The sequence below is a fragment of the Poecilia latipinna genome, unplaced genomic scaffold, assembly GCF_001443285.1.
Source record: "Poecilia latipinna isolate Pla-1442-1.1 unplaced genomic scaffold, P_latipinna-1.0 Scaffold1576, whole genome shotgun sequence".
Taxonomy (NCBI): Eukaryota; Metazoa; Chordata; class Actinopteri; order Cyprinodontiformes; family Poeciliidae; genus Poecilia; species Poecilia latipinna.
In genome coordinates this window covers 13,028-24,386 of record NW_015114192.1, presented here as the reverse complement: position 1 = coordinate 24,386, position 11,359 = coordinate 13,028, and the positions used below count along the sequence as shown (strand labels likewise).

The following is an 11,359-nucleotide window of genomic DNA, read 5'->3' as shown; positions in this document are numbered from 1 at the left end:
TATATATATATATATATATATGTCTCATTTTCATGTTTAGCTTACACAGACCTAACATTGGACTTAATTTACTTGTTGCAAAATATTGTTTTTAACTTGCATTGTTTCAAAATGAGCTTCATGTAGCAATGACGATTTCTTAATGTAGTATAGTTAATTATTTTTATGTCTTTCATACTCCTGCTAATTGATATCTATTACTGGATTGGACAGCGCCTATTAGTCGCTATGTGATTCATTGAGTTATGTCCAGAAAACCATTTTACCCCAATGCAGGACGAGGAGAAATCTGTCACAAAAATATTCTTAGCGCCATCATTTGTTATCCGATATATCTATTAAATACGACTTAAAATAAAGAGGAGAAAACTGAGGTTTGATCAATTCTCTGTGATACAAGTTTCTGTTAGTTCTTTCAAGATGAAAGAAGGGGCGAATTTCTCTTTTATTGGTCAATCGTTTTATTTTAAATATGCTGTAGGAGCCGTAGTTTCATGATTAGTTCAGTTTTTGTCGCTTGTTTAACTTTTAGGAACTACAGCGGCTGCAGACAGTACGCCACAATAAAGGTACAATAAAGCTGATAAACAGGTGAAGAACCAAACTAGACAGAACCACTTCTATTCCGCCTTTTCTCGCACTGTGTCGGCTTTACGCGGACCCGTTGCCATGGTAACCGACAGATAACAGCTCCACGAGCAGATAGAGCGGAGATTACCGATCAGGGGAATCAACACCAAAAAACAAACATTTCCCACACAAAAAAGTAGCAAAACACCAAAACAGAACATTCAGTCTGTTACATTATGCTGACAGTATAATGTAACAGACTGAATCTTCTGTCTGTTGCTATATATATATATATATATATATATATATATATATATATATACTGGCATATGTTGCCACACCTGAAAAAATCCCTGCCCCCTTTTGCCACCCCATAAATATTTTTCTAGATCCGCCCTGCTGTCAGGTTTGATGTCTATATTGTCATTTTTGATAAGTTTTTGCCTGAGCACAGCAGTGGTTTAAACAGCTGCTCTACTGATGACTTGGTGGGTTGTTTAATGCTAACGGAACCAAAACACACCGAACTGCGCAGCACATGCTAAGGCTATCAAAGTCAATACCAGGCCAGCAGCAGTTAGGCTAGTATAACTGACCCACTGCTCATTTGTTCAATGTTTTCTTTAAGTTAAAACTTTTTCCTCACCTGTTAAATCTGAAGCCCTTGTTATCTAATTCATAGGGTTGAATTAACCGTTAAATATTGGGTCTATTTTTCAGATTCTTTGCGTGGCTGTGGTATTTTCCTGACCACCCATAATGTTGACTCAATCGACAGCAAATGGTGCAGGTGTTGCGCACGATAAGTCATGTAATGTCCAGTCCAGTAATTTATATCCATCAATGCTGCTGGCGCTCTATCCTTCTCTCGCACTTCCCGCAACTTAGCAGTAGGTGTCAGTTTACTTTGTGTTGCATTCAATTTTGTCGGAAAAAAGACAACATTGTCTTTTTTCCGACAACATCGGACATTAAATCGCTTAATGTCTGATTTCCCATAACTATTTACTGAATTCATAGTTGCCAGCTGGGGTGGCAAGGCTCTCATTTGGGGTGGCAACTGCCACCCCATGCCACCCCAGTAGATCCTACAGCATGGATATCCCAAAGAGAGAAAATGAATAAAATGTGTGCAGCTAAGTGTGACTTTTTTTTAACACCTAAACTTCCTGGAACTAGTTTCTGTCCATCTGTGTTTAGATGTCTTCTTTCACTAATCATGTGGGAAGTTCAGAAAGTCTTGTAGTAATTTAGATCTGTAGCATTAAAGTACATCTGATAGTTACAAACTCTGAAGAAAATAGTTTTATACAGTTTGATTCCTCTTTCTCTCCTCATACTAAATATGTCCTCTCTGAGAGGAGATGCAAACTCCTGACAGAAAGAGCCAGGCTGCGATTGGAAACCAGAATACTTAACTAGTCAACATCCTTTTGTGCAACAGTGACCTTAAGCCTCTATGGAAACAGCAGAAAATAGATCTCATGATAAACTCTGAATATTGTCCTTGACAACATTAGTCTCAGAAAAAAAAATCTTATTTCTCTTATTTCTCTTCTTCAGACAGATCAATTAAACCAATAATCATAGTCATTTATGGCTACTTTTATAACAGTTTTTCAATGCAAAACTAGATAAATTAAAGTGAAAGTAACTAAATGCTGTAGAAATGTGTCTAACTTCAATCTTTCTCACACCTATAACAACCTTATTACCGATTTGTAGCCACCAATAGCATCATTTATACCAAGCTTTGTCATTTAGACGTCAAAGGAAAACTGTTTATCTGATATTCAGATTATCTTCTTGTCAATTGAGCTTCAATCTGGATGAATGTCACAGATAATGTATTTTTTTTTTAACTTTTGGTTGAAACTAAGCTGCAGTCTGATGGAAGTGAACAAGCATCACTAAGTGGCTACAGCTGTTTTTGAGTCGCCCCTCCTTCTTGTGCTTGAATTTATTGCTTTGTGCTCAACAAGATGATACCAGTAATCTCAAAAAGTCAGACTGACAGTTAATTTCACAAATCAATATTTACAATTTACTTCTTTCAGAGTTTATTCTTGGAGAGGGCTCCACATTATCCACCTCCCAAATAAGCTGATCATATCTCCATCGTGCCTGGAATGAGTTTCCTCCCCAAAATGTGTCATTCCCCCCCCCCCCACACACACTCTCTCTCTCTCCCCTGGAAATCAATGTCTGCGTTTGTGTGCACTTTAATCTGACCTCTGATGACAGTAAATCTTTATCTGTTTCTGGACGAGCAGCAGCAAGCGCCTGACAACATTTGCCATCAGAACAAAGAAGCGAGCCTTTGTGGACTCTGGGAGATACCCGGAGCTGTAATGTTTCAGCTGAGCCATTAATCACAATGGCTGACAGCCGGACCTTCCCAGCTTCTCTTCATCGCCACAGCTTGGATGAAGAGAAGCTGCTTTCCAGGAACAGGAAGATGGAAGCCGTAGTTCCACTATCAACTAGAGACATTTTGGATGTAACACCTTGTTAAGAAAATAAATTTAAAGTATGCTAGTTTTAAAACCTAACATGTCTTTATTGAAATAGCCTAATTATAGTTTTAAAATCAGTAACTTATTCTGGCCTATTGACCTTTATGTTACTTGTAGTTACAGCAGATGGTTTGGTAAGATCTTTTGAACTGCCTTTTGTCTGTGTGGGAAACAATCAGGAGAAGTTCCAGCTTTTCACACTCATCTGTGAAAAGCCATAAAACAGCAGGAGTTCCTGGCTTTAGAGAGGGTCAGAGATGGCTCCTGGTTGGATGAGCAAAGATACGCCTTATTTTAATAAATTAAAGACAAGAATACGCCTTTACTATAAAAGTTTCTACACAGGAGTAAAAAATTAGATTTCTCCAAAGACGTCTTTGCTTTTCTTTCTTTTGTTCCTTCTTCTTCCCATTTATGTCAGGTAAATGAATGTATGTCTCTGTTGTTCTGCAGTTTCTGTTGTAATTTTATGCGTTGTCTTCTATTGGATTAAACTGCAATTCTGTGATGTCTGCACTCATTATTGTTTTTGTGTGGCTACACGCGGCCCGCCGGGAGAACCTGGGATCGAAGGAGATCGAGCCAAAAGAGCTTTCTTAAGAAATATTATAACCTAGAATCTTCTTCAACAACTTCAAACAGAAATGTTAAGATAAAAAACACTAGTCACTGTCAAAACCTAAAAAAGGTAAATAAAACATTTTACAATTATACTGCTTAAAATTTAGAATATAAAGATATTAATGTGCTTTTATCAGATGGTACAGAAATGACCTAAAACTTGTGTTTTAGACAAAGTACAACTGATTTAAGACTAGAAAACTTCTGAAGAAATTAAAATGGGGCCTGGCAAGATGTGCCTGTTGGTTGGAACCCAGTGTTCTGATGCTAAAAGTTAGCATCATTGCTAAATTTAGCTAAATTGTAGTTAATAGCCTGTGGAAACTCACAAGCATGTTGACTAACATAGACTTATCCCATTCAGTATGTTAAAATTAGTGTGAGCTAAAATTAGCCAATATGCTAATGTTAGCCTACGTGCTGCCAGTGGCATATGGGGTATCATTAGCATGTCATCTTACATTGACTTCCTATATTCAGTGTGCTAAACATGGCTAACAAGTAAGAAAAATAGCTGAAAGCTTATTTAGGGAAAAGGCTAATGCTAGTGCACTGCTAATGTTTGTGCTAATATTAATGCACCAGTGCACTAGCCTGAGAGAACAAGATAGTAAAGGCTAAGGTGGTGCACTAACTTAATATGTATATTGAGACTTTTATTTTCAAATTTTCAGTAAGCTTGATTTTCAATGGCTACACTAATCCCATGTGTAACAGTTGTTGGGTTAAATCAATTATATAATGCCCAAAACAGCAGGTAGTTCTGAATGCCATCCTCGCAAGTCAGTCGCTGCCCCTCCCTATCCATTGTGATGGCAAGCCCCAATTGTTCTTCTTTATTAGGCAAAAACACCATTCTAACAGCCAAGTTTAATCTAGAGATCATTATTATTTCAGAGATTTTCTATGTTATTAATCTAATTTGAATAGATCATTTCAATAATTTGTATAGTAATATTTCTCCAGCAAAATAACCAACTATATTTTTGTAATGGAACACAAAGAGGCATTTCTGTGATTTGGACAGAAATGGCTGGGATCTGATACACAGTAATGTGTTTTTTTCCCCTGGCAAAGTTTTATGTAGTTTTGGCATAGAGGCTGTAGGAAGAGCATTGAAAACCTTTTGGGTCTTGTGTTAGTTAAACCAAAAGAAATTTTATGCACAAGGCCTACTGCCATCAGCCCCCTAATTCCAAAATTCACCCATCATTCAACAATCCCAGGAGTGATTTAGTCCCAAGTCTGGTCATCCAAGTTTTAGCAACCTTCCTTCTATTACTTACGGTCCAGGAAGGATTGTGCTCCAGAACCCAACTATGTACAATAAAATGTTGAATAAATAAAATGTGTGGTTTCCTCACCTTTTTGTGCAAGACATGTTGTCTATGCAAAGTAGTTGCTGTGTCACCCTCAAACCTTACTTGACAGATTTGACACATTATTAAATAAACACAATTTTGTATTTTTGGATCATCCCTTATAGGGACATGATACACAATTTATGTTAAAGTGCTCAGCAACCATTTCTGGTACCCAAGAAATTGCCCATGGCCAATAGTGCTAGGCCCGTGGTTTTATCTGACCTTTGCATGCACACAGATGGTCTTTGAGGTTTTTGTTCCTCCTGAAAGCAGCAATGATCTTCCTATTCATCAGCCTTCCACTAACAGGAACAGGAAGTTCTGCCAGAGACCTTTAATCAAATCAATATTATCAGGTGATAAAAGGAAATGCCAGACACTCATCAGTTGATTTGGTTTCAGAAAATGCACCCCATGGTGGAAAAAGCAGCAAACAGCACCGTATCTGCTTCATAAAAAGCTGATTCTTGTCTCTAAATTATTTTAAACCACAATAATTGTGATTTGACTAATCTAGCAAATATGTGCTATAGATCAAATCTTGATGTCAATAATGTGTGTATCAGTTTGTTTGAAATAAACTTTGATGTCCAATTGGTGTGTACAGCAGAAATTTGGATCTTTAATGTTGTGGTTTCCAAGAAATCCACTGCTGTAAGGCTGGTGGATGACTTTAATTTGATGACAGCATTGTGGTTGCTTAGGGTGTGTAAGGGATGATTAAACTGCTCCTCTCAATACTATTCCTATACCCCAAATGTCATCAAAATACTTGAAATAATCCAAAGGATTATGACAGACAGTGCACATGCACTGACGAAAGTCAATTTTGTATTTTGTTTTTTAGTACCGTTTTTATTAATTTTTTCTACATAAGTCACAGCTCAGCTTTAAATTTCATCTCTGAGAATCTGTTGGATGAAGGGGTTTTATCCTAATGCTGTTCTGAAGGCTGGAATTTGATTTTAAATGTCCACTCTTTGAACCATGTTCTATTTAATTTTTTTCTCTCCAAACTCAGTTTTTAAGACAGAACTCACAGTTCAGCTTCTAATCTAATCTGAGCTTCTGCTAGGAGCTAGAAATGTGTGTTAACACTGTTCTAAACATCAGAAATGCACTTTAAAATGTCCATCAGCATTACCCAGAATGCATTGCATGGTGGGGCTTCAGATTTTAGCTTCTATTTCAGCTGTTTTTGGTCGCCATCACTAACAAACTATATACCGTTGTGATCAGCATAACCCCCTCTTTCAAACTAGATGGCTGAGAATGAGTTTTGAGACATGTAGAAAATCAGCACCATGACTCAGAATGGGGTGTGCTATGTTGAACTGCTGCCTGCTGCAAGTTTGATCACGAGTCTCCCCTGCTGGCAGGATTGGGTAAGTCTTTGCACTGTTAATGTGGTCATGCACCCTTCTTGGACCACATATGAGCATTCTAGAGGTCTTGCGGTGTATGATGGCACTAGAATTGCTCTTTGATCTTATTTCAGGGATGATGATTTGAACCCCAACAAGTGTCTGGAGACCTGAACGGCAGCAGCTTGCTGTGGATGGTTCAGGTTGGGCGATGACACCTTGCTATAGCTGCTTTTGGTCATCCATCTGGGGGGCAGGGCAATCAATGCAGACCAGACTCACAGAATCAACGGAGAACGCTTCTGCTTCCTGGGCATGCTAGTTCCACCTTGCGGTGTTAACGGATAGCGTGTTTTTGAAACCAGGGGCATGGTACGTATCAGCCTTCCCAGGTTCCGCCTATAGGAACAGCACGTGGGAAAGGTGACTCTAGGACTCAGGAGTCTTAAATGCAGTCCAGTCTTCTATGACGAATAGCCTCACACAGCAACATGCATGCTGACTGGTATTCTGTCTTCGATTCTACAGCTCCACCACTTCTAACTGCAAAAGGAATGAATGTTAATCTCAGGAAATCTTCAGTTTAAAGGTCTGCTAAACAACTTAAACCTCTTAAGACCTGAGCTCTTTTATTATTAAATCCGTCTTCATTTTTGCAATCATTAGGTCCCAATCAGCCCAAATATAAAATTATTTTTACATGATGTAGTTGCTGAGAAATTGTCCACATATGATGACATTCATTTTAAATTTCAATGACATTGTCACAATTGATTAATGAAATCCAAAACCTTTAGTGTCTGTTCACATTAGCATGATTTCTGAGTTCAGAAATAAAATTATACAGTATTTGTGACTGTTTCAGCAATGTTGCTCATTCAAAGTACTACTAACAAGTATGGGAAGACATGGGTCCCTAAAAAGTAAAATCCCTCAAAGTAAATTGCATTGCTGCTCTTCTAAACTGTTAATTTCAATTTCTGAATACGTTATGACACTTGAAACACTTAATTCACAGTCCAAATCTACTTCAAACTATTGGGGTTAAAAATTGGATCATGGTTACACTTATGTGTAAACAGCTTTGTAACAATTGCAATTTGCCTGTAAGCAGAGCACCTTGCAAATAAAACTGCACTCAATTTTTTCTGGTGTGCTTTTACACTCCATTGCATTTTTCAAGTTTGCCACCTTTGGTATATGGGCATTAGCTGTTCTGTGGACTGAGACATGGAGCAATGCCTTAACTGGGTGCTTTTTCCATTGGAATAAAATGTCTAGGTTCAATTCCCACTCTCAAAAGTCAGTTATCAAGTTAAGCCAAGACAATTTTTGCTACTTCCATGCAAAACTGCATGATGCTCTTCTTGGTGTGCCACACAGAGGTCTTTGCAGTACAATAGCCAGCTATTTTCCAAAGCCAAATCTGTAATTGGTACCCTCAAAGTCCATTTCTTGCCACTTGTGTGGTTGCAACTCATCATAAGGTCAGTTACACCCATCTTGGAGTTTGATATATGGACAATAATTGGTTGTGATATGGTCACTTATTTCAGTTTGACATCTTTGTTAGGTGTCTTCTGGCTCTCTTGGATGAACAGTAGACATAAATGGTAGCACATTACAATACCATTTCACCATGTAAATATATCGATATATTTGTGTGGAAGCTCCCCCAACCCTTTAGTTGGTAGCTTCATCAAACTGATTCTTATTACACTAATAACCTACATCTATTTTATTGTAATGCATTCCTCACATTTGGTAGATGTAAAGATCCAATCTCATTAAACTTGCTGCAGAGTCTGAGACGGATGACCGATCACCAAGCCTTCCAAACTCTGATTCTAGATCTTCAACCTTTGGGAATCTTACCCATTTAATCCCAGTAGCCCCATCTCTTCTCAGACTAATGCTCTGAAAATATTCCCTGTAAAAATCTTTGTAGATTTATCTATGAAACATGCTATAGCTGTTGTACAAGAGTGAACTACTAAAACCAACCCAAAATCTAATTTCATTCTCACATTTTTTGACATTTCTAATACCCTAACATTTTCTACAAAACTAATTCTCAGTGATCATAACTGGACATTATTGGAAATAGTTTAATTATGCTATTTTTAATTCCAGCTTTAACTTTAACTCATGTTGAAATACTAGATGGATCCTGATTCTATTAAATTAGATCTCAATTTAGGTTAGATTTACTCATAGTTTAACCCTCTTAAGACCATCATTGTAAATGGGCCGCCTGTTTTTATTTTATAGTTGTCAAATTCTCAAAATGTGCAATAAGTCTGAATTTTTGCTTTTTTTCCCAGAACAACCTCAGCTTTCAGTATTTCATAGTTATTTAACATTTGTCTATTAAAAATTTAAAAGTTTAAAGAGAAAAAAATCAGAATTGAAATTTTCAGGTTTATTACTTAAACTTTCAAATGACGGGGATAAACAATTTAAGATTAACAATTTCAACTTTCAACTATATTACATAAATGCAGAGAAAACTGAAGCCTGGCCTCCAATGTACAAGTTTTTATGCCTGTTTTTATAAAAAATAATTTCAGGCATTTTCATTTTTGTGGTAGGCTCTAAAGCAGTTCCCCTCCAGCTGCAGACAGAATCCCATTCTGGATCCACCCATACTTTATCTGTAATACTTCAGGTTGAGAGGTGCTGGTACCCATCTCCAGTGGTCAAGAGCAAGAGGCAGGGGACACACTAGACAGGTCACCAATCCCTCACTTGGCTGATTTATTTTTTCTCACAATGAATCTTTTGGCAGAAAAATTGGTCTTTTTTTGTTGCCAAAATCACTTTAAGTTAAAATATTACATAGGCCATTATTTTTGGAAGACCATTATTTTATTTTCAACATAGTTATTGCACAAATTATGCAGGAATCAAGATGGAGCTAACAGTTAGCCAATAGCTATGTAGCGTTCATATGACTAACGTTAGCTTGTACAAATATTTTACACAACCTGGTTCACTGGTTATGTCTTATCTTCACTGCCTTCAGTTATCAGCCTTCTGGGACCCTTTATCAGTCTGGATTTTCTTTTAGACATTTCCATAATTTTATGCCTGATTTCAGCTTGTCCTCTGCCTTTTTCTCTCTCTCACCGCTACTCTGCTGATGCAGTATGAAGCTCTGCAGAGAAATTCCTTTACGAAAATATTTACTCTCTGATTATTTTATGAACTTTCTAATACTTTTTGAAGTTTTTTAATGCAACCAACCGTTCAGGAGTTGCGATACAGAGTAGGTTGGGTGACAAATATGACACAACTGAGAATCTTGTCATTGGTCAAGCTCATATCAAACTTTCCCAGGTTGCTACCATAATGCATCATATATGCACTGAAAACACAATATCTCAGCTTTTCTGCACTTTTGGAATTTTTTTGATGAACTGTTCAGAAATTATGGTAATGGGAAGTACACAAGCCGAATCCTGTCGGCGCTGACAGGTTGGTTGTAAGAGGGTTAATCAATGTATAACTTAATAAGCAGAACACTTGTAATCATCCCAATTTCATTAAAATTAATTTGATCATTAACATTTTAGTAGATCACATTCTTAAGAGTATTTTATATATTCATCTAAACATGTTTAACTTCATTATAACCAAAGTAGAAAACTAATCAGACAATAGTGTAACAGGTGTTTTGGTATTGAAACTGCTCATGTCTCTTATAAGAGCTTGAAAATATTCTATGAACCATGTGCTAATTTTTATTCAGTAAAATTTTTGAGAATGAAAACATCTATTGTTCCTGCCTTGGGAAAATGCAGGGAGGATTAGATGGCAATGAATTCATCCTTGGCCTTGGTAACACCTGCATGGTCTCTGGTGTGCAAACAGCAACATGTCATTACAGGCTGTTTCAGATCAACTCTAAACTGGATTAGAACGCACCAAAAAGTAGAAACACCTTTATAAAGTTATTTAGCAAACAGCTAGTCAGATCACTGGGGTGGAACTGTCTTAACTACCATGCAGTGGTTTCTAAAGGGTCAGATTTTTGTATTTTGTTAAGAATTTCATTTTTTGGCTTTGGTTTCTGATAATGTTGAGATGCTGTGATTTAATGCACTTTATTCTTTGAATAAAATTCTTAATGATTTTTAAGTTGAATAATGACTCTTCTTTATGGTTTCACTTTTACACACATGACATTAACTGACCTCGGTAGATGAGATAAGAAGCAACAGGTAGTAAAAATTTGTCATCTCTCCATCTTCAACAAAATGTAACTAAGTACTTATATCCACATTGGCAAATAATTTTAGGAAGCATAGTAAATGATTATTAAAATATAGTTACAGTTTGTAAGATGTTATTATGTCAAATACTTATTACTTTACCTATCTAAAAACAAAGAGCAATAAAATAGAATCTTTTTACCAGAAATATAGTTTAGATCAGATGCTTTCATGTGAACTTTGGGGTCTGTCATCAGGAATTTTTTGCTGTAACCTGTAGTTTGTTATACTATACCACTAAAATGTTGCAGTAAAATTTCCTCAAACTGTGGATGTGAAGTTAGGAGGACAACTTCCACATCAATTTGCACTTTGTCCCTTTAATTTGATAAAATGCAAGCTCATGGTTTTAAGACATGGGGAAATAGGATCAGCCAACTTTTTGAGTGTCATGATGCAAGACTTAAATCTTAATCTACCCTAATCTTCACATTATAAAAGACTGAATTTTCACATTGTCAGTGCACACATTTAAACATGTCAATACAAAAATATTGATATGAATGTATTTCACTATTTTTAAGGAATAGTCCAACTGGGGAAAACCTAACTTAGGGGTTTTTTGAACTTAGGGGTTTTTTGAACTTAGGGGTTTTTTGAACTTAGGGGTTTTTTGAACTTAGGGGTTTTTTGAACTTAGGGGTTTTTTG

At 36.7% G+C, this 11,359-nt stretch overlaps 1 long non-coding RNA gene across 1 annotated transcript; it reads left to right on the top strand.

Moving 5' to 3' along the window:
- The first annotated feature begins 6 nt into the window (after positions 1 to 6).
- On the top strand, positions 7 to 8,910 carry LOC106963748 (uncharacterized). The gene is made up of 3 exons (XR_001428252.1): positions 7 to 399; positions 1,825 to 1,828; positions 8,900 to 8,910. It is a non-coding gene; the product is annotated as an uncharacterized LOC106963748 (long non-coding RNA).
- The last annotated feature ends 2,449 nt before the right edge of the window (positions 8,911 to 11,359 follow it).